The following is a 22,919-nucleotide window of genomic DNA, read 5'->3' as shown; positions in this document are numbered from 1 at the left end:
CTATCAGTCAATCATTAGGACAAAATAAATACATTTTCAGAAAAACAATGACCCAGGAAGTTTACCCCCCATGTACCCTTTATGGAAAAAAAATCACTTGAATAACTGTACTGAAGGGGAGGAAAAAGAAATGTTCTTAAAAGGGAATACACAGGATCTAAGAAACAGTGAAACTAATCTAGAAGTGAAATGAAGAAAAATATCAGGGTGACAGCTTTGAAACAGACCTAGAAATAGAGTAATACTTACTAAAGCATTAAACAATTGCAAGATATTGGCAATATGGTAAAAAGATACGTGTGTCTTTTCTCAAGAAAAAAGGCAATTAAACTCAAAACATTTCCCAAGAATGGTCCAAGTATGAAACAAGTTAAATCATGACAACAGTCTGAATAATGGATGAAATATTAAAATAGAAAGAGAAAATCCATTTAATCTTGACCTTTAGAGCATTCTCCTTAAAGGGGCATAGATGTTGAGATGCATCGCTTTCTCTACATACCCAATATTCCTCAAACAGGAAATGAATATTTATATAACCATTATATCAAAATTCTACCAGTTTTTGACTTTCAGAATTAACCTACAGACAAAGCAGAGAAGATGTAATTAGAATTAGAGAACAGAATGCTCTAAACATTCCCCACATAAAAGTGATAACATAGCTAACACGAGTCAGACGGTAGAGAAAGGAAGACATAGAGGATGCTAAATTGGGAAATTCATTCCCCAAGAGTCAAAAAATAACCAAGAGTCCAAAAAATGTTTCAAGTTGATGAATCAAGAAGTTGGAGGTTAAGTATTTTTAAGAATTACAAAAGTTTCTCATCTAAGAAAACAATTACAATTGGGAAGAATTTGAAAAGGAAAGGTAAGGGTAGTATAAATAACTTGAGCCTTACTCTTTCATATCGAAGAATCAATAGATAAAGTCTATAGTTACTAATTAAGAATGAAAGATCCAAACACATTATTTAGAGTTATGGAGGTAACTATTAGAAGAAATAAAAAGCATTCAAAAGTAATTACAACTGAAATGTGAGATTAGAAATGGGGAGTCTGAACACAAATTTCACTTTTAATTTGATATCCTGCTGCACTAATTGAATTTTTATATCTTGGCATAGGTGTTACTTTCAGGACTTATTTCTTTACTAAAATTTACAAGCCAGAGTTTACTTTTATGTTTGTGTTTATTCTCATAGAATCATAATTTATGCCAAATATTATGGCATAAAAAATTTTAAGTTATTATAAGGATAAATAAAATGATAAAATTTAGATTTGAGAAGGAAACAAATTTATTGCTGTCTATAATAGATCAAATAAACCACAATAAATAAAAATTACTTTGAATTAATAATTATATACTTTGTGCCCTTTGAAGATTATAAATTTTAAAATCCATATGAAATATTTATAAGACTTGACCTTGCAATTGTTCACATGATTAACCTCAGGACTTTCAAAGTAGCAGAAATTATAGACTACATTCTTTAATCACAATGCAGCAAAACTAGAAATTAATAACAAAATAATTTAATGTCCTATGAATAAGTATTTTAATTTGACTTCCTAATTATTGTATCAAGTGAGAAATTTAAATTGATAAATTTTACTTTAAAATAATGAAAGTAATAATTAAGTAAAAATATACACATTTCTGACAAAGCTGTACTCAAAAGCCAAATCCACTTAGAATAACTCTGGAAGGAAACACAAGAACATCATAATTGTGGTTACCTCCTGGTGAGGGACAAGAATACTAAGGCAGGAGAATGAAGAAAATTCGCTATTATCTGTAAGTCCTTTTGTATGCTTTGAGTTTTGTACAATGTGCATAAAGGACCACAAAATATAGAACTATTTTTAAATCAAATTGATAGACTTGAATATTTTCATTACTAACCAAGAATTTTGTTTTAAAAGAATTATTCAATCAATTCAAGAAGCTAGCTAGAAAAGAAAGAAAAAACAACTACAAAAAAACAGGAAGAATAAAATACAAATCTAAGGCTAACAGTGATGAATTTTTACACAATCAAATAAATAGATGGAAGAGATAAGTAGATTCAAAGATAAGCAGAAGAGGTGATTATCTGGGAAACAAAGTTTTTAAATCAACAAAGTTCTGACAAATCTAAATTTTTTGAAAAAGAAAGATACAAAATAAGAAAACGGGGGAGGAAATAAAAACATTTACCACTTACTATGTGCCACGCACTGTTTCAAGTATTTGGCACAGATCATTTAATTTCATTTTATTTACCAACAGATAAATAAAACATATTTTAAGAATTAAAAGAGAACTCCACTCACAATCACATTTTAACAAATTTAGAAATTTCAACAAAGTGAACCATTTTCTAGAAATAATTATTAATAACATTGATTCAATATTATAAGAAAGCTGAATATCCATGGAAAATTTAGCAAATGTTATTAAGGGATAATTTGCAAAACTGGTTCTAGGCCTTTCACGTTTTCAAGAAACTTATGAGACCCATATTATATAATCCATTCCAGGGTACATTAAAGTAGGAAAAGCTATCCTAACTCACTTTATGAGGTTAACATAACCCTGATAACAAAATATGACAATGATTAATATTCCAAAGAGGGTTCTGTGGAAATTAGTGTCACTTTCTGAGGGGGGAACGGAGTCCATTGTGGGTTTGCTTGAAAAGCACTCCCTTAGAGATTACAGCATGTATTAGCATATTAAAGTCTCTGAGAAATCTGAAGCAAAGAAATTTGTTAAAATGTTTTAATCTGCCTTTCTCAAGTGTATTTGACCATGGAACCATTTCTTCCTCATAACATTCCTTCTTAAAATGCATTTCAAGAAATATCCTTCCAAACAAGTTTTATTTATGAATATAGTTGTGAAAATTCTAAATAAAAAATCTGTAAAATTAAGTCAAAGTATATTAAAGCAATAACCCAGCATAATCAAGTAGGGATTACCTCAGAAGTGCAAGAATTGTTTAATATTAGAAATATATTAATATAACACATTGCATCACTAGGTCAAATAAGAGGACATAATTATAAAAAAAGAACAGATGATTTGATAAAATTCAACACTGTTTTTTTTTTTTTACTTTTAAGCCTCACTAGGAAGCTAAGTGTATTTCCTAATTTCTTTTAGGCCAATTGCCTCTTAGCTGCAAATTATTAAAGGTGCTCTCATTAAAATTAGGAGGAAGGTAAGGATGTCCAAAATCATACTAACATGCAAGAAAAGAAACAAGATACAACTATGTCGAAAGGGAATAGAAGTTAGAATTATTTGCAGAAGGCATGATTGCTTTTCTAGAAGATACAAAAGAACCAAAATCAATAATAATACTCAAGAAAATCACTAATTATAAAATATATATTCGAGATTCAATTTTCTCTATACTAACAACAATTAGAAAACATAATGAGGGAAAGGTCAGTACACAATACTTACAAACTATAAATTTCTTAAGCAAAACCTTGAGGGATGCAAGATAGAAGAAAACTTAAACAAATGGAAAGATAAAATATGTTCCTGAAGAGGTAGACTAAATAATAAAATATGCTAATTATTCCAAAATTAATTTATATTTTTGACATAATGTCAAGCATTTTATTTGGCAAATATCGTGTATGAAAATAGTTCATTTGTTTAAAAAAGCAAAATCAGTGGAAATGTACCCAAATTCAATATTAAACTGCATTGTAACACATACAAAATAGTATAATGGTGGTATAAGAATCAATGGACAAATTAACGCAACAAAACAAACAGGCCTGAAAGAGAGCCTTGTACACATTATAACTTAATACGTAACAGAACATACATCATAAACCAATATGGAAAAAATGGACTACTCTATAAATGGTTTGTGTAAAACTGGTTATGTATTTCAAAAGAAAAATATCAACTTGTGGTCTCACGTCACATCATATAAAAAATTAATTTCAAATACATTTTAGAATTAAATGAAAATATATTTTAAAAGCTAAGCAGATAAATATTTACCACATTTTAGAGAGGAAGAATTTTCTAAATGTAATAGCACCAAAAGAAGTCACAGAATAAAATGGTGGAATGACACTGGTTAATGGAACCTGACTCCCAGTACCCTTAATGAAATGAACAGAAACAACTAATGACCAGTCAGAAATATATCATCAACACTCAGACACAAGAAGGGGCACAAACTCATACCAAGGAAGGGATATAACCTCATATCATGATATAATCAGAGCCATATATGACAAACCCACAGGCAATATTATACTGAATGGGCAAAAGCTGAAAACATTCCCCTTGAAAACTGGCACAAGACAAGGATGCCCTCTCTCACCACTCCTATTCAACATAGTGTTGGAAGTTCTGGCCAGGGCAATCAGGCAGGAGAAAGAAATAAAGAGTACTGAAATAGGAGAGGAAGTCAAATTATCTTTGTTTGCATATGACATGATCCTATACCTAGAAAACCCCATCGTCTCAGCCCAAAAGCATCTTAAACTGATAAGCAACTTCAGCAAAGTCTCAGGATACAAAATCAATGTGCAAAAATCACTAGCATTACTATACGCCAACAACAGGCAAGCAGAGCCAAATCATGAATGAACTCTCATTCACAATTGCTACAAAAAGAATAAAATGCCTAGGAATACAGCTAACAAGAGAAGAGAAGGACCTCTTCAAGGAGAATTACAAACCACTGATCAAACAAATCAGAGAGGACACAAACAAATGGAGAAACATTCCATGCTCATGGATAGGAGGAATCAATATCGTCAAAATGGCCATACTGCCCAAACTAATTTAAAGATTCAATGCTATTTCCATTAAACTACCACCAACATTCTTCACAAAATTAGAAAAAAAAATTTTAAGTTTGTATGGAACAAAGAGGCTGAATAGTCAAGATAATCCTAAGCAAAAAGAACAAAGTTGGAGTCATCATGCTACCCAAATTAAAACTATACTACAAGTCTAAAGTAACCAAAACAGCATGGTACTGGTACAAAAACAGACACATAGAATGGAACAGAATAGAGAACTCAAAAATAAGACCACACACCTACAACCATCTGATCTTCAACAAACCTGACAAAAACGAACAACGGGGAAATGATTCCCTTTATAATAAATGGTGCTGGGAGAACTGGCTAGCCACATGCAGAAAATTGAAACTGGACCCCTTCCTTAAACCTTACACAAAAATTAACTCAAGATAGATTAAAGATGTAAATATAAAATCCAAAACTATAACAAACCTAGAACAAAATCTAGGCAATACGATTAAGAACACAGGCATGGTCAAAGATTTCATTATGAAAACACTAAAAGCTTTCTTCTTTTGACTTAGGATTGTCTTGGAGATGCGGGCTCTTTTTTGGTTCCATATGAACTTTAAAGCAGTTTTTTCCAATTCTGTGAAGAAACTCATTGGTAGCTTGATGGGGATGGCATTGAATCTATAAATTACCTTGGGCAGTATGGCCATTTTCACGATATTGATTCTTCCTATCCATGAGCATGGTATGTTCTTCCATTTGTTTGTGTCCTCTTTTATTTCACTGAGCAGTGGTTTGTAGTTCTCCTTGAAGAGGTCCTTTACATCCCTTGTAAGTTGGATTCCTAGGTATTTTATTCTCTTTGAAGCAATTGTGAATGGAAGTTCATTCCTGATTTGGCTCTCTGTCACGCTACCTGACTTCAAACTATACTACAAGGCTACAGTAACCAAAACAGCATGGTACTGGTACCAAAACAGAGATATAGACCAATGGAACAGAACAGAGCCCTCAGAAATGATACCACACATCTACAGCCATCTGATCTTTGACAAACCTGAGAAAAACAAGAAATGGGGAAAGGATTCCCTATTTAATAAATGGTGCTGGGAAAATTGGCTAGCCATAAGTAGAAAGCTGAAACTGGATCCTTTCCTTACTCCTTATACGAAAATTAATTCAAGATGGATTAGAGACTTAAATGTTAGACCTAATACCATAAAAATCCTAGAGGAAAACCTAGGTAGTACCATTCAGGACATAGGCATGGGCAAAGACTTCATGTCTAAAACACCAAAAGCAACGGCAGCAAAAGCCAAAATTGACAAATGGGATCTCATTAAACTAAAGAGCTTCTGCACAGCAAAAGAAACTACCATCAGAGTGAACAGGCAACCTACAGAATGGGAGAAAATTTTTGCAATCTACTCATCTGACAAAGGGCTAATATCCAGAACCTACAAAGAACTCAAACAAATTTACAAGAAAAAAACAAACAACCCCATCAAAAAGTGGGCAAAGGATATGAACAGACATTTCTCAAAAGAAGACATTCATACAGCCAACAGACACATGAAAAAATGCTCATCATCACTGGCCATCAGAGAAATGCAAATCAAAACCACAATGAGATACCATCTCACACCAGTTAGAATGGCGATCATTCAAAAGTCAGGAAACAACAGGTGCTGGAGAGGATGTGGAGAAATAGGAACACTTTTACACTGTTGGTGGGATTGTAAACTAGTTCAACCATTATGGAAAACAGTATGGCGATTCCTCAAGGATCTAGAACTAGATGTACCATATGACCCAGCCATCCCATTACTGGGTATATACCCAAAGGATTATAAATCATGCTGCTATAAAGACACATGCACATGTATGTTTATTGCAGCACTATTCACAATAGCAAAGACTTGGAATCAACCCAAATGTCCATCAGTGACAGATTGGATTAAGAAAATGTGGCACATATACACCATGGAATACTATGCAGCCATAAAAAAGGATGAGTTTGTGTCCTTTGTAGGGACATGGATGCAGCTGGAAACCATCATTCTTAGCAAACTATCACAAGAACAGAAAACCAAACACCGCATGTTCTCACTCATAGGTGGGAACTGAACAATGAGATCACTTGGACTCAAGAAGGGGAACATCACACACCGGGGCCTATCATGGGGAGGGAGGAGGGGGGAGGGGGGAGGGATTGCATTGGGAGTTATACCTGATGTAAATGACGAGTTGATGGGTGCAGCACACCAACATGGCACAAGTATACATATGTAACAAACCTGCACGTTATGCACATGTACTCTACAACTTAAAGTATAATAATAATAAATAAATTAAAAAAAAAAAAAGAAAACACTAAAAGCAAAACTTGACAAATGGGATCTAATTAAACTAAAGAGCTTCTGCACAGCAAAAGAAACTATCATCAGAGTGAACAGACAACCTACAGAATGGGAGAAAATTTTTGCAATCTAATAATCTGAAAAAGGTCTAATATCTAGAATCTACAAGGAACTTGAACAAATTTACAAGAAAAAATTAAACAACCCCATTAAAAAGTGGGCAAGGGACATGAACAGACACTTCTCAAAAGAAGAGATTCATGCAGCCAACAAGCATAAAAGCTCGTCATCACTGGTCATTAGAGAAATGCAAATCAAAACCACAATGAAATACCATCTTATGCCAGTCAGAATGGTGGTTCATTGAAAAGTCAAGAAACAACAGATGCTGGCAGGTTTGTGAAGAAAAAGGAATGCTGTTACACTGTTGGTGGGAGTGTAAATTAGTTCAACCATTGTGGAAGACAGTGTGGAAATTCCTCAAAGATCTAGAAGCAGAAATGCCATTTGATCCAGCAATCCCATTACCGGGCATATACCTAAAGGAATATAAATCATTCCATTGTAAAGATACATGCACACATACGTTCATTGCAGCATTATTCACAATAGCAAAGACATGGAATCAACCCAAATGACCACCCAGGATAGACTGGATAAAGAAAATATGATTCATATACACAATGGAATACTATGCAACCATTAAAAGGAATGAGATCATGTCCTTTGCAGGGACATGGATGGAGCTGGAAGCCATTATCCTCAGCAAACTAATGCAGGAACAGAAAACCAAATACCACATGCTCTCACTTATAAGTGGGACCTGAATTATGAGAGCACATGGACACATTGGGGGAAACAACACACAGTGAGGCCTGTTAGGAGAACAGTTCAGGGAAGGAAGAGCATCAGGAAGAACAGCTAATGGATGCTGGACTTAATACCTAGGTGACGGGATGATCTGTGCAGCAAACCACCATGGCACATGTTTACCTATGTAACAAACCTGCACATCCTGCACTTGTAACCCAGAACTTAAAATAAAAGTTGAAGAAAAAAAAAGAAAAGTGAAAACCAGGAAAAAAAAGAAAAGATCTCAGGAATCAAAAAGCAGCTATCCTACAGTCAGTTCCAGTGGAAGAAGATGAATGGATAAAATTTAGAAAATTCTCACCAGTATAACCTATACTACCAAGTTGGAAGTAAAGTGGTTCACCTATTCACTCAGTCATTGAATTTGCTAATACATATGACACATCTGTTCCAAGCACTATTCAGTCAACCTGGAGAATATCAATAAAGAAAAAATTATTTCTTTAAAATTTGAGTATTATATGTTATCTGTAGAAAATTTGTAACATCAAGGTAAACAAAAAAAAAATCTCTCAGTGACAACTTCCAGTAATTGTGTAGCATATGTGTGTGTATATATAATATATATACATGTATATACCTGTTTTACAAAAATTAATCATAATCTACCTATTATTTCATAAATGGATTTTTAAATCTGACAATACATCATATACCCCTTTGCTTTTCTATAAATATATCTCTACATCATTATTTGAATGCCTGTGTAATATTCCCTTGTATAGATTAATCAATTTGTTTAATCAGTTCCCTATTTTGGGACCTTTATAGTTGTTCTAAATAAATCTCTTTATACAAACATCCTGGTATACTTATTAGAGTACGTCATTAGGAAAAATTCTTAGAAGTAGAGTTGGTGGGAAAAACAGTATAAATACCTTTAACATTTTTAATACACCTTGCAAAACTGCACTCCAGAAAGGCTGTACCAATTTCTACTTCAGTCCTCCTCGCCAACAGTGTAAGGCACCTTTTTCCTCACATCCGAGCCAACACCCAGTACTAATCACTTTCTTGACTACTGTTCCCTTGCATTTCACTTATTCTCAAATTCTTCACCAGACCTGAACTAAGCCTTTTTCCCATCCAGAGTCCCCAGCTGATAGAAGAGCTCCTCTTCCAAGCTCTTCTATCCAGCCCTAGAAGGTCTTTGTTGTTTATTGACAAATGATTTCAGAGCATGATGAAAGATTGTGAATTCTTGACTTCTGATCTTTGCTGACTGGGATATCAAAGCATTGGCCCTAATCCAGATTTGAGACAGAAACAAGCCTATTTAATCTAAAAAGGTAGTTCCAAGCTTTTCAAACAGCCATCATCACATCACTCTCAATATATGAACTTTTCTTGACTGCTCTTTGACAGAGTTGAACCATTTCCCAGAGCGTGGAGAAAAGCCAGATCACTTGGTCAGTCTGTCATCGCAAATGGGTGCACATAAGATCCTGTGTTCTTGGTCCTACAGAATAAAGGTAAGAGGGATAAGGTTCTTAAGGAACAAAAATCTTAGTCAAAACAAGACATTCATTTAACATCAATTATTGAACATAAACTTTGTGCCATGACCCATAGAGGCAAGAGAGGAAGAGAGGGTATAAACAATAATTATTATTATTATAATGGTGTTAGATATTAGTTTTTTAAGTAGAGATAAACATACCAAGCAACCTGGGAAATATAGAGGAGAGAGTTGATGGTTGTTTCTATAAGGGTCAGAAAAGGCTTTGCAATAATGGTGACAAATCTACTGGGTCTTGAAAAATGAGCAGGAATTGTTTAAGAGGAAACTTCAGAAAGGCATTCCAGAAAGAGAACCACAGGGACACAGATCTTGTTACCCAACGGTGTTCACAAAAAAACCCACTGGTGCTCCATAAATGGAATCAAAGTAATTTATTATTTAAACCATATAAAAGCAATTTTGATTTTTTTAATTGATATATGGAATAGTCTTAATTTTAGGTTATTCTTACAAAAATACTTCTTTGGCATTTTTCTTCACTTTTCTAACAGAAAGAGGTAGCAAACAGTTAAAACAGATAGAAAAGAATATTAGGTAGAAAACTCAGAGAGCCAAACTAAATCCAGTGCTTGGTTTTTTTTATTATTAATAAATGCTTCTGGTCTAAAATGTTATCATATAGTAATATTTTCTATGAATAAAATTCTCAGATCATACAATGAAGTAAACTATAAAACTATTTCATATTTAAAAAGAAAGAAAGAAACAAGGTGACTCTAGGTAATCAGCTACCTAAACTAGTTTGAGAATTAAAGTATTCCTGGCTGCATGAGGGTAAAAATTTGGGAGATAAAACTACAAAGATAAATAATACTTGGAAAGGTCTAGTAAGCCATGCTGAGAAATTAAGGGATTTTATTGCCAAAAAAAAGCAACATATTAATCATGTGAAGGACTTTTTTGTGTTTGTTGTTTTATGGACAAAAACACACCAAAAATCTCTGATGACGATATAAAGGATGGAAGTGAATAAGAAGAGACTGATTACCGTAGTAATGCACAAAAGAAATAGAAACAATGCTGATAATAAGCTGGAGGAGGCAGACATAAAAAACGAAAACAGTATATTGTCATCACATGCTAATTAGGTGATTTCTGGCAAATTTAAAATTACTAACGGCTCTGACATTAAAGAATAGTGAAGAAATCTGAAATGAAATCCATAATTGCTGTCTGTCTTTGTCTTTCTCATTCAAAGGATCATAGAGCTGGAAGGAACCTTAGAATCTCCCTCATCCAGAGGTGCTCAAACTTTAGTTTGCATATTTGGTCAACTTGTCAAAAGGCAGATAAACAAGTGCCACTCCAGAGATTCCAATTCAGTACCCTGGATGGAGTCCAGGCATCTCAACTTTTAACAAGTCCCCTGGTGATTCTGGTCCATGTACTCCAAAGACTATGGTCTGAGAACCACTGACCTTATTGCAAACCCTTCACTTGCCATAAGAGAGAGCTGAGGCCAGGAAAGTAAAAAAGATAATAATCTAATCTTAAGACACTCTATAATTAGAACCTGTGGCTCCTCAGTAGTCCCCAATAATCTTTACACTACACATCTCTGACTGCGCAAGACAACCCTCTGTCATTTTGGGGCTAGCTGGATGAAACCAGAATATCCAATCTATAGAGTCACATAGATGAATTCTGAAAGCAAAAATTTTTCTCAAGTGTTTTTTTGGTCTCACATGCTCAGGTTACAGCACACTCACCTCAATGGTAGGCCTTTCTCAAAATCTGTTCACATTCTAGTAGGGATTCCATAACCATACTTTTCTCTATGAATTGGTCAGCACTTGCATGACCCATTCAAATAATGAGTCAAACAATTTTTTTTTTGAGACAAAGATTCGCTTTGTCACCCAGGCTGGAATGCAGTGAGACAATATCTGCTCACTGCACCTCCACCTCCTGGGTTCAAGTGATTTTCCTGCCTCAGCTTCTGGAGTAACTGGAATTACAGGTGTGCATGCCTGGCTAATGTTTGTATTTTTAGTAGAGACAGGGTTTCAATATGTTGGCCAGGCTGGTCTCGTACTCCCAACCTCAGGTGATCCACCTGCCTCAGCCTCCCAAAGTGCTGGGATTACAGGCATGAGCCACTGCACCTAGCCCAAACAAATTTTAAATACATCAAATCCCAGGTACCAACCATAGCATACCACTTAAAATCCAAGAATCAGAAACCTGTGGGAAATATTTTGGAACACACAATTGGCTAGTAGAGCTGTGGAGCTGAAAGACGCTAAAACTCTACCACTAGTTGGCAATTCTCGGCCTCCTTATGTCTCAGTTTCTTCATGTCCAAAGGCTATAATGAGATCTTTCCTATCCACATCAGAGCAACGTTATAGGAAGCACTTGTGAAATTGCTTTCACAAGGTTTAAAAGAACTACCCAAAACAAAAGTAAAGAATGTATAAAATCCTTCTTCATATACTTCAACTACCACTACTGGATACCTCGAGAGGTACAGTGCAGGGAGAGGCACAGGTCAATGAAAGCTCCGGGAAGAAATAATGCTTGTGGCTGTGCTTTAAAAGAAGGGGAAATGGTTACTTGATGAATTAGCAGTAAGGATAAAGAAAATAAGTGAACAGAGCGGAGTCTACAGAGGGACCAGCTTGATGAGGCTGCTGCTGACAGGTTTTTCTATTCTTACGGGCTCTTGGCCTTCATGTGGTAGAATGTGTCAACAAAGCAAGGCACAAAGGACAATGAATTCCCCACTTCCCAGTGAATACTGGCTATTTACTAAATACCATCTGTAAAATAATATTACATTGTAGAAATATTGGTATTTTAAATATTATGAATGTATTATTAAGCGTTTTAATATATTAACATGCTATTAAATGGAGTCTCTCAGCTTTTGCATTGCTTGGCTCCAATATTTCAAATTAAAGAAACTTACACTGCACTTAAACACACATGACTTGTTTTTCTCCTATCTAAACAGGCCAAATAGACTTTCATCAAGTCATCATCAAATAGGGTTTTATTAAAGTCCCCACCTGTACACATCACATAACACTGCAGTGAGTTAAGGAGGCGAAGTGAAGAAAGGACAAGTTCACATTGCGGCTAGTTTCAGAAGGTAGGGAGAGTTTTGAAAAGCATACATTTGTTAAGCTCTGGCACAGTTTCAATAACCTCATGGAAATTGAAATAGACCATAATTAATGGTCATCTAATCCAAGCATCTGTTCTAAAGTACAATATTCCACTCAAAGTAAAACTCTCACTATAATAGTCCTGACACATGATCACATTATCTCTGTTTAGAAATGCCCAGTGATGGGATGCTCACCACTTCAAATGATAGTTCATTACTTTTTTTTTTTTTTTTTACCAATTTTAATTATAAAAAGTATTCTTCCTCCATTTGGTATTTAACAGTTCACCTCTCTGTGATATAATTCAGTAAAAAGAACAAGGGTTTTAGAGTCATACAAAATTGAGTATGAGTCCCAATTCTGCCAGTTACTAGTTGTTTGACTTCAAGTAACTTCTTTAATCTCTCTGAGCCTCATTTTTCTCACCTATAAAATAAGGATGATGAGCCCTTCCCTCAGTGGTTTGTTTCATGAATTAAGTTATATGTGAAAAGTATTTAGCAATTTTCCTGGCACATAACAGCTGCTCAAGGAATAAGATATTCTTCTACTCATTTGCTCTAGTTCTGTCATTTGTTGCTCAAGTTTTAATCCCTCTTTTATATACATATCATAGTCCCTTAAATATAGGATGATGGTGAACTTCTTTCCTGAAACTGCTCTTCACCCCACTAACCATCTCCAGTTCCTGATACTGTTTTTTTTTTTTTTTTTGAGATGGAGTCTTGCTCTGTTGCCCAGGCTGGAGTGCAGTGGCACAATCTCAGCTCACTGCAGCACCTGCCTCCTGGGTTCAAGCGATTCTCCTTTCTCAGCCTCCTAAGTAGCTGGGATTACAGGCATGCACCACCACGCCCAGTTAATTTTTGTATTTTCAGTAGAGATGGGGTTTCACCAGGTTGGTCAGGCTGGTCTTGAACTCCTGACCTTGTGATCCGCCCATCTCGGCTTCCCAAAGTGCTGGGATTACAGGTGTGAGCCACCACACCTGGCCTCCTGTATCCTTTTACACTGCCATTTAACCCTAAGTCACTATGCTATTGGGGGCCATAAGGATAGTTCAAAATAATAGGATGTGGATCAGTGATTGGGTGATTCAGTGGTTGGAACATCGTTCAACCAACGGATGTGGAACAATCTAGATCAACACTTCAGTCCAAACCATTATGAGATGATAGAAATGAATCCAAATATAATATTAATCATGATCAATGTAAATTGCCTAGATTACCTGGTTAAAAGACAAATATTGTCAGACTGGATTAAAAAGAAAATACAACTCTAAGTTATTTGCAAGAGACACCATCTAAAGCTTAATATACAAAAATTTAAAACAAAACAAGAATTTAATGTCAAATTTATAGAACAATCAAGAAAACACCAATTTAAAAAACTGGTAAAGTCTTATTATCAGACAAAATAGACTTAAAGGCAAAAGGATTACTGATAAAAAAGATCACTACATAAAATCTCCATTCATCGAGAAGATATAACAATTTACATATGTATGCACTTAATGACACAGATTTCAAAGTATAAGGCAAAAAATGTCTGGACTACAGAGAAATGGACGAATCCACATAAATGGAAGATTTTAACATACCTCCTCACTAACTGATATGTCAAACAACAACAAATCAATAATGAAATAAAAATTTGAACAGCACAAGGTTAATTGAATGTGTATCTATGAAACAATGCATCTAACAACTTGAAAATACACATTCTTTTCAAGCACACATGGTTTATAAAAATTAACCACATTTCAGGCCATAAAATAGATATTGACAAATTTCAGAGAATCTATATCTCATACATTGCAATATCTGACAAAAAAGTTAAATCAACAATCAGCAGCAAAAAGAACTATCAAAGAAAATTACACATTAGAAAATTCAAAAACATACTTCTAAATTACTCATGGGCTATAGAAGAACAAAAATTAGAAAATACTAAAAAATAGAAAATACATACAACTGAAAGAACAAAAGTTCTACAAATCAAGAATTGTGAGATGCAGAGGGAGACAGATTTAGAGCCATTTATAACTTAAATATACATAATATTAAAATCCAAAGTAAAAAGATTTATAACCTTAAATACTTGTAATAAGAAACAAGAAAGGGTGAAAAATTAATGAGTTAAACCTCTGTGATGGTTTATAATGAGTGTCAACTTGATTGGATTGAGGGATACAAAGTATTAATCCTGAGTGTGTCTGTGTGGCTGTTGCCAAAAGCGATTAACATTTGAGTCAGTGGGCTGGGGAAGGCAGATCCACCCTTAATCTGGTGGGCACAAAATAATCAGCTTCCAGTGAATACAAAGCAGGCAGAAAAACATGAAAGAGGTGAGACATGGCTAGTCTCCCAGCCCACATCTTTTTCTCGTGCCGGATGCTTCCTGCCCTCAAACAGTGGACTACACATTCTTCAGTTTTGGGACTTGGACAGGCTCTCCTTGCTCCTCAGCTTGCAGACAGCATATTGTGGGGCCTTGTAATCATGTAAGTTAATACTTAATAAACTCATATATATATATGTGTGTGTATATATATATCCTATTAGTTCTGTGTGTGTGTATGTGTATATATATATCCTATTTGTTCTGTGTGTGTGTGTGTGTGTATATATATATATATCCTATTAGTTCTATCCCTCTAAGAGAACCCTAATACAACAACCAACTTTAAAAAGTTAAGAAAAGAGCAAACAGGAATAATATAAAAATTGAGAAGATAAAGACAAGAGGAAGAAATTAATAAAACAGAAAGCAAAGATAGAAGGAAACAACAGAGTCAAATATTGGTTCTTTGCAAAAACTAATAAAATTGGCATACCTCTGGCAAAAGTGAATGAGAAAAACAGAAAGAGGGCACAAATAATATTATGAATAAAAAAGGGACACAACTACAGATGTAGCAGATATTAAAAAGGTAATAAGAGAAATTTACTGAATCCCTTAGGTGAAATAGACATATTCCTAGAAAAGTATGAACTACCAATATGGGCTCAGAGAGATTTAGAAAGTCTCTAATGTCTATTAATTATTAAAGAAATAAAATCTACAACATTCTATAATAACCAAGTAGTAGCCACAATTGCAATTGCTGGCCAGATATGATAGCTTCATTAGAGCAGATTAACACAATATCTGACATGTAGTATGCAGCCATTTATCTGACAAATGCATTCTTTTCCATCCCTATCAATAAGGAAGCAGTATCCATTTACATAGGTTAGGCAACAATACACATTTCCCAGCTGTGAGTGGAGCTCAAAACACCAAAGGGCTCTCCAGCAGGTTCAGGTTGTCATAAAAGTGACCCTGTGACTTATGCAATATGATATGACAAAACTTTTGGTTCTTGGGGTTTCTGTGGTTTGAAAAGACACCATGTGGATTTTACAGAAAGAAAGAGTAGAATCATAACATAAGCGGTTCCCCAGGGTTCTAAAACAAAGCATGCCATCTTTAGCAAGGAACTACATAACATTCAAAAAGCAGCTCTTGGAACACTACTGAGCCCTGGTAGAGACTGAGCATCTGACCATAGAACCTCAAGCTACCCCACAATAAGAAATAACCACATTAAGCTGAGTTCTAACAAACCCACAAATTCATATGATTAGGCAGGTCTGGTAGTACTCCATCATAAGATGGAAATTATACATCCAGGATTGGACAAAGGCAGGGCCAGGGGGCACAAGCAAATTGCATGACTCTCAAACCCATATCATCCATTTCTCTTCAAACGATACCTGTAGCCCTGTGTTGAGTCCCTAATGGCCAACTGAAAAAGGGAAAACTAGTTCATAAATGAATCGGCTCAGTATCTCAGTGTGACCCAAAAATGGACTGCCGTTGCACAACAACCCTCCCTGAGGGATGGCCTCAAAAGACAGCAAAGAGGGGAAAATCTTTCCAATGAACGAAGGCATACACTAAGTCATCCTCTTTGTGCGGACAGGAAGTGTCTTGCTGTTAGAAGATATGAGGATTAATAAATAGTGAAGAATACCCTGGCTAATTGAGCAGGCACCTGAAAGAAAAGATTGAAAGATCTGGAAGAAGAAGATCTGAGTAAAGGCCTGTCTGCAGATGGGTCTATGGAAGCGGCCACAATGTGGATTTTTATGGAGTATGTTATGACTCACCAGAAGGAATACCCCCACCCCCACAAAGAAACACCCAATAACCAAGAAGACAGAATAACACATCTGACATGACCCAGCTTTTGTTTGGGGACACAGTCCAAAGAAGTTACACCAATTTACATTTTTCCTATTAGTGTAGAAATTACTTTGTTCCACATCCTCTCCCAAATTTATTTTCCGATTTTTTTTTTTGTTTTTGGAAGGATTGTAGTATGCCTCTTAAAGGCTACACTTCTAAAATCTTCACAATGAAACAGAAGCTGGAACACTTAGTCATACCCACAAGGGTTTCTGCAACCTTGAGAAGCCTCTTAAAGCTACCAAGCTGCTACAGACAATGGGCTGAGCACATGCCTTTGCAGATTCAGCTGGAAGTTATTGAAGGCTTAATATATGCCAGGCCCTAGGCTAGTACTACAGGCATAAAGGGAATAAACAAGGGAGATTTGGTTCTCTATTCATATGAAGCTTACATTAGTGGAGACAGATAATATACTAAAATTACACAAATAATCATATAGATAAACTTATGATAAGTGTTCTGAAAAAAGCATAGTGGTACTATTTAATATGAAAACATACAGGATGGGGCCCAAGAGTCAAGGAAGTTAAAGAACGTGTTCCTGAAAAGTCACATTTAAGCAGAACAGCAAAAAGAGTTTAGCCAGGCAGAGAGAGAGAGAGAAAGAGAGAGCGCGCAAACAAGCACTGCAGATAAAAGTAAGAGAGTATGTGAAAATCCTCACACAGGAAGAGAGAGAAACATAGCAAAATAAAGAAGGAATGAGTAGTAGATAAATGGAGCCAGATCACAAAGGCCTTGTAGGTCACCACAGGATTTTGGACTCAAGTATAAAAGCCTGGGAAGTGGTCAGAGGAATTTTTTTTTCTTTCTTTTTTTTTGAGATGGAGTCTTGTTCTGTCACCCAGGCTGGAATGCAGTGGTGCGATCTCAGCTCACTGCAACCTCCACCTCCCAGGTTCATGCCATTCTCCTGCCTCAGCCTCCCGAGTAGCTGGGACTACAGGCACCCGCCACCACGCCCGTCTAATTTTTTGTATTTTTAGTAGAGACGGGGTTTCACCATTTTAGCCAGGATGGTCTCGATCTCCTGACCTCGTGATCTGCCTGCCTGGGCCTCCCAAAGTGCTGGGATTACAGGCGTGACCCACCATGCCCGGCCTATCAGAGGATTTTAAGTGGGAGTGTGGCATGCTGAGATTTGCCTTTGACAAAACAGGCTGCAACATGGAGAATGGACTGGAGAATATCCAAAGAGGATTTGGGAAGCCTGTTAGAGACTATTGCAGCCATCTAGGAGGTAGCAGCCTACTTAAAGAGATGACCTTAGAGATGGAATAATGTAATCCGGACCTAGATGTACTCTGGAGGTAGAACTGACAGGACTTAGTGAAAGACAATTTTGGAAGATGGGGTGTAGAAATGAGGAAGATGACGTGTCTCAAATAACTCTTTTTCTGGCAAGGACAACTAAGTCGTGTGATTGAGCCCATACTGCTACATACAGATGTGCACACTGTAATTAATGCCTCTTAGAGGTGTACTATGTTCTGCCTTTAAAACCACATATGACAGGCATGTCAGGGCCAATTACTGAATTGGAGAGCACTAGCAGAGAAGCATATTTTGGGAGAAAAATTAGTTTAGATTTAAACGTTTCCATAAAGAAGATAGTCTAATTGAAACTAAGTGCAGGTTCACAACTTATATTCATCTTACTCAAAATTTTCCAAGGCTGTGAATATGGTAGCCACACTTAGCTACTGAGTACTTCAATATGGTCACTCCAAATTGAGATAGGCTGTAATTGTAAAATACCTCCCAGATTTCAAAGAAATCCTAGATTTCAAAGATTTTTTCAGGGAAAAAAATGAGATACCTCATTATTTACACTGATTACATGTTAAAATGATAATATTTTTGACATATTGAATTAAATGTGTTATTAAAATTTTACTTTACTTGTTTCTTTTCTTAATGTGATTACTGGAAAATAATATAATCATATATGGGGTTTACACTGTATTTCTATTGGCAGAGCTGTTAAAAGAAATACCTGAACCATGTATTCACTATTAACCGTCTTCACTAAGTAATGATAGATTGAAAAAGTTCATTGTTAAAACTGGAAAAAGGAAAATAAAGATGTGCTAAAAATCAAGACCATAATACATAAAGTCATGTATTAATTAAATACAAAGTGTAGGATTAAAATTCCTCATCTACAAATTTCATCTCTTCACCAACACTGAGAATAGTCACAAGTTAGGCAGGAGATGACATGTCATCAATGTCTTATCTTTGGTAGGAATGGAGGAGGCTTTTAAACGTCCTGGCAACGTGAAGGTATAAAGGAAAGTAAATTTAGTCATGTTAGGGTAAAATTTAAATAGATTTGAAATAGAAGTCATGTGTGGAGATTTGAGGAGGGTCTATATGAAAAACTCTATATACCACTCTGTTCCAGTCATCAAAATGTATACCTGTAATCCTGAAAATGCCTTTGTGTTTGTTTAGCTGGAGTTTATAGGAGACTCTTTTCGAAATGAATATACTCATATCAGGATAAAACATTGAGTCCTACCACTGATTAGTCTCTCATATATACCTTGATCGGAACTACCTTAATCACATTCTTTTCTCAGACAACTCACTAACATAGAAATATTTTTAAAAAACAGAAATTTTCTTCAGAATACAAAATTCTAAAGGGCGTAGTCTTTCAATGGGGAAGTTGTGGACAAGTGAACTCTGATTACCTCAGAGCCATGTAGGGCCCCTGTTCAGGACCTGGATGTGAGTATAGGTATGCCAGATAGCAGGAAGATAACGTGTGAACGAGGCAGCAGTTTAGACAGTATCCCAATGTGGCAAGAAATTGTGTGGTCTCCGCTTCAAATTGCAAATTGCTAAAAGAGATCCTATGATCCCAAATAAGCATCTTTAACATTTTACTTCTTAGGAAATTTTTCTTCTCATCTATTAAGCATGGAAATCTTTAAAGAAAAAAAAAAGAAGAATGGAAAGTAAAAATACATCTACTACATTAAAGTGCAGTAGCAACCAAAACCACAATCATGGTATTTTGGATAATAATACGTGAATAAGATAATTACAAAAAAATGTTTTAAAGACTAAGGGTCATCCCCACTGAGCCCACAAACATCTTAATTGGCCTAAGCACCTACCCCTTCGTGCCATTCCTCCATTTATCCAGATGCCAGAAAGAAAAGAAAGTTTCTCTGGAAGGTTCTACATTGTGAATGCTGAGGAAACTAAAAGGCATTTTTCATTCTGTAGAGGTTGGAGATGTGCAGAGAACATAATGTGGAAATTGTCGCCAGCTTTGTGAAAGATAAACAGGAAATACCACCGCTGGCCATGTTTAGACTGCAATCACTAGTTCAATGACTGTGACAGGGTCAGACTCAAATGAGTTTTTCCTGTAATAGATTTTACACCACTTTTGATTTGTGTATTCTACTCAGTATTATTCAATTACAGATCATCTGACGTTGTAATTCCCCAAGCCTCAGACTTCTCTTTTGTCATCTCCCTGACCACTTACAACCATTTCACTATTTACTAATGTCTGGGTGGGAAGAGGAGGAAGGAGGAAGTTAAATTCATATCAATCAATTTCACTTCTTAGCAATACATTAAAATATTTTTATATTTTATTACTTACTTCTTATATTTACTTCTTAGTATATTATATATAGTATATTATATAGTATATATAGCATATTTACTTCTTAGTAAAATATTCATAAGGGGAATAAGCAGGGTTTCTATATTATCTGGGAATTTTGTTTAACCATATTGGAACAAAAAAATAGGGATGAATATGTTCATGTTTCTTCATTCCTGCTTAAAAATCTATTGTTTACCAAAAAAATCAAAAACTCCTCCCTCAGTCATGAACCTGCTCCTCTGGTCCACAGAGAACTCCTTCCCACCTCAACACTCCCAGCCCTTCCACTATGCCTATTATGGATCTTAATACCTTTTTCATATGGTCGTTTCCATTAAAATGGACTTTGCCTGGTTCCCTTCCCGTTGATTAATAGTTCATCTGAATTATAGAGCATTTCCTGAGTCAATTCATGGAAGCTCCTGGCTTCTCCCTTAGCACTCAGCAGTGAACAAACTCTCACTCCCACCCCACCTCCATTTATTCCTATGATGCTGCAAGTCAATCAGGAATTTTAGATCCATCATGGGTAAAGGGAATCTGTGTACACCCTAAAATATGAGCATAATATGAAGGTAACTGAAGTTCCCAGATTAAACCAAACCATCAATCCCATCCCAGGACAGACCTGAAAGCTTGCAGTAGCCTGGAGGAAAGCCTGAACTACTGAAGGAGCTAATCTCTACTGAGAGTACACTAGCATATATCCAACTTTAGTCTTCATTACAACCTGTGAGATAGGTATCATCTCTAATTAAGATATAAGAGAACTGAGGATCAGACAGTTTAGGTATAGTTGTACAAAGTCATACAGTTAATAAGTTAATTGAAAGAACCAGAGTTCTAGATGTAGATGGTTAAAACCCTGTAAACTCTGGACCAGTCATTTTTCAAATAGTCCTACTCTTCAGACCCTAATTCTTTGAAGACACTGCTTTAGGAAGATGAGAGGGTTTGAAAGAAACGGGGAGTGGGTGTAGCAAATGGTGCCTACTCAGCCAGGCTTCAAGAGCACCTTACATAAAGCACCTCCACTTTTATCTGTTTTATGCATTGGGTTTCCATAAGGTTTATTGGATGCAGGGAGGTGTTGAATGTATCTTTTTTAAACCAAAGGCATATATATGTATATACACACACACACACACACACACATACATACACACACATATATATACACACATATATATACACACACACACATACATACATACACACACATATATATACACACACACATACACACACACACACATACACACACATACATATACACACATATATATACACACACACACATACACATACACACACACACACACACACACACGGTTAATTGATCTAGATCAGTGGTCTCAAACTTAGATACTCATTAGAATTACCTGGAAAGTCTTTTAAAAAGCCTATTGCCCTAGCCACACCTGAGACAAATTGTATCAGAATTTCTGAGGGTGTTACCCAGACATCAGTGTGTTTGAGAGTTCCCAGGTGATGCCAATGTGCATTCAAGTTTCAGAACCCCTGCTCCAGGTTAAGAATGCTAAAGATTGACTTAGTCTTCCAAAATACTTTTAAGATCAGAAAAGGTTTTATAGACCCTCTGACAACCACCAGTCTTTGGGGAAAAGGAGAAAAGAGATGAGCTGGCCCCTCCCACTGTTTGCCTCCCTGTACTTTCCTTCTGTGGCTGTCTTCTTCCCAAGTCTTACATCTGAATGCCTGTCATCAGCTTCTCCCAAGACTCTTGGTCCTCTGCAGTTGTTTATCTCAAATATGAGTTCTCTCTACTCCCAAGAGAGATGAGTGAACTTAACCAAAGAAGAACAAACTCAAAATGTCAGACCACTAAGAATTTTCTATGACTTTCTCATAGCTTTAATTTCTATTCGTTTTTCTGCCTCTTGGTTTATCTTGTTTTATTCAGGATACACTATTCAAAATATACAGCTAATAGGATTATCATATCCTCAAGCTCTGTGCTATCTATGGCCTGGCAAAGAGAAAAACATTACCTGATTCTTTTATAAATGACTATGTCCCTGTGTGTTCACATGAGTTTGTCTGTCAACGCTGGTGGGAAGCAGGACACAAAAATATGAAACATACCTGCTGCCTTTGGTTTACCTCCCTCATTATCGAATGTCCTCTCTGTACAGGGTCTCCTGGCCACTGCCAATCTCCAGACCCAAGTCCATTTTCAACACCAAATACAAATCATCAAAACTCATCCTGAAAACTCAGACAAATCTAAAAGATGAGACATTGTACAGACCAACTGGCTTGTCTCTTCCACAACTCCATTTCACATGCTCACACAAACACACACACACACACACGAAATTCACTATCCTTGATTAGATTCTGACTGAACAAACTGGCTGCAAAAGACAATTTGG

General features: G+C 35.8%; 1 protein-coding gene across 17 annotated transcripts in view; it reads right to left on the bottom strand.

Moving 5' to 3' along the window:
- CPQ (carboxypeptidase Q) overlaps positions 1–22,919 on the bottom strand; it is a 491,970-nt gene that overhangs the window by 383,003 nt on the left and 86,048 nt on the right. For 3 of the 17 annotated variants that reach the window (XM_073999145.1, XM_073999153.1, XM_073999157.1), the window contains exon 1: positions 8,894–9,119. The exons of the other annotated variants lie outside the window; for them this stretch is intronic. The gene's annotated coding sequence lies outside the window, so the exon portion shown is untranslated. Of the gene's footprint in view, positions 1–8,893; positions 9,120–22,919 lie in introns of those variants that run through there. 17 annotated transcript variants of the gene reach the window in all.

Source organism: Macaca fascicularis, chromosome 8 (genome assembly GCF_037993035.2).
Source record: "Macaca fascicularis isolate 582-1 chromosome 8, T2T-MFA8v1.1".
NCBI classification, from domain to species: Eukaryota; Metazoa; Chordata; class Mammalia; order Primates; family Cercopithecidae; genus Macaca; species Macaca fascicularis.
The sequence above is the reverse complement of the archived record's forward strand: the minus strand, read 5'-3'. Positions and strand labels throughout refer to the sequence as shown.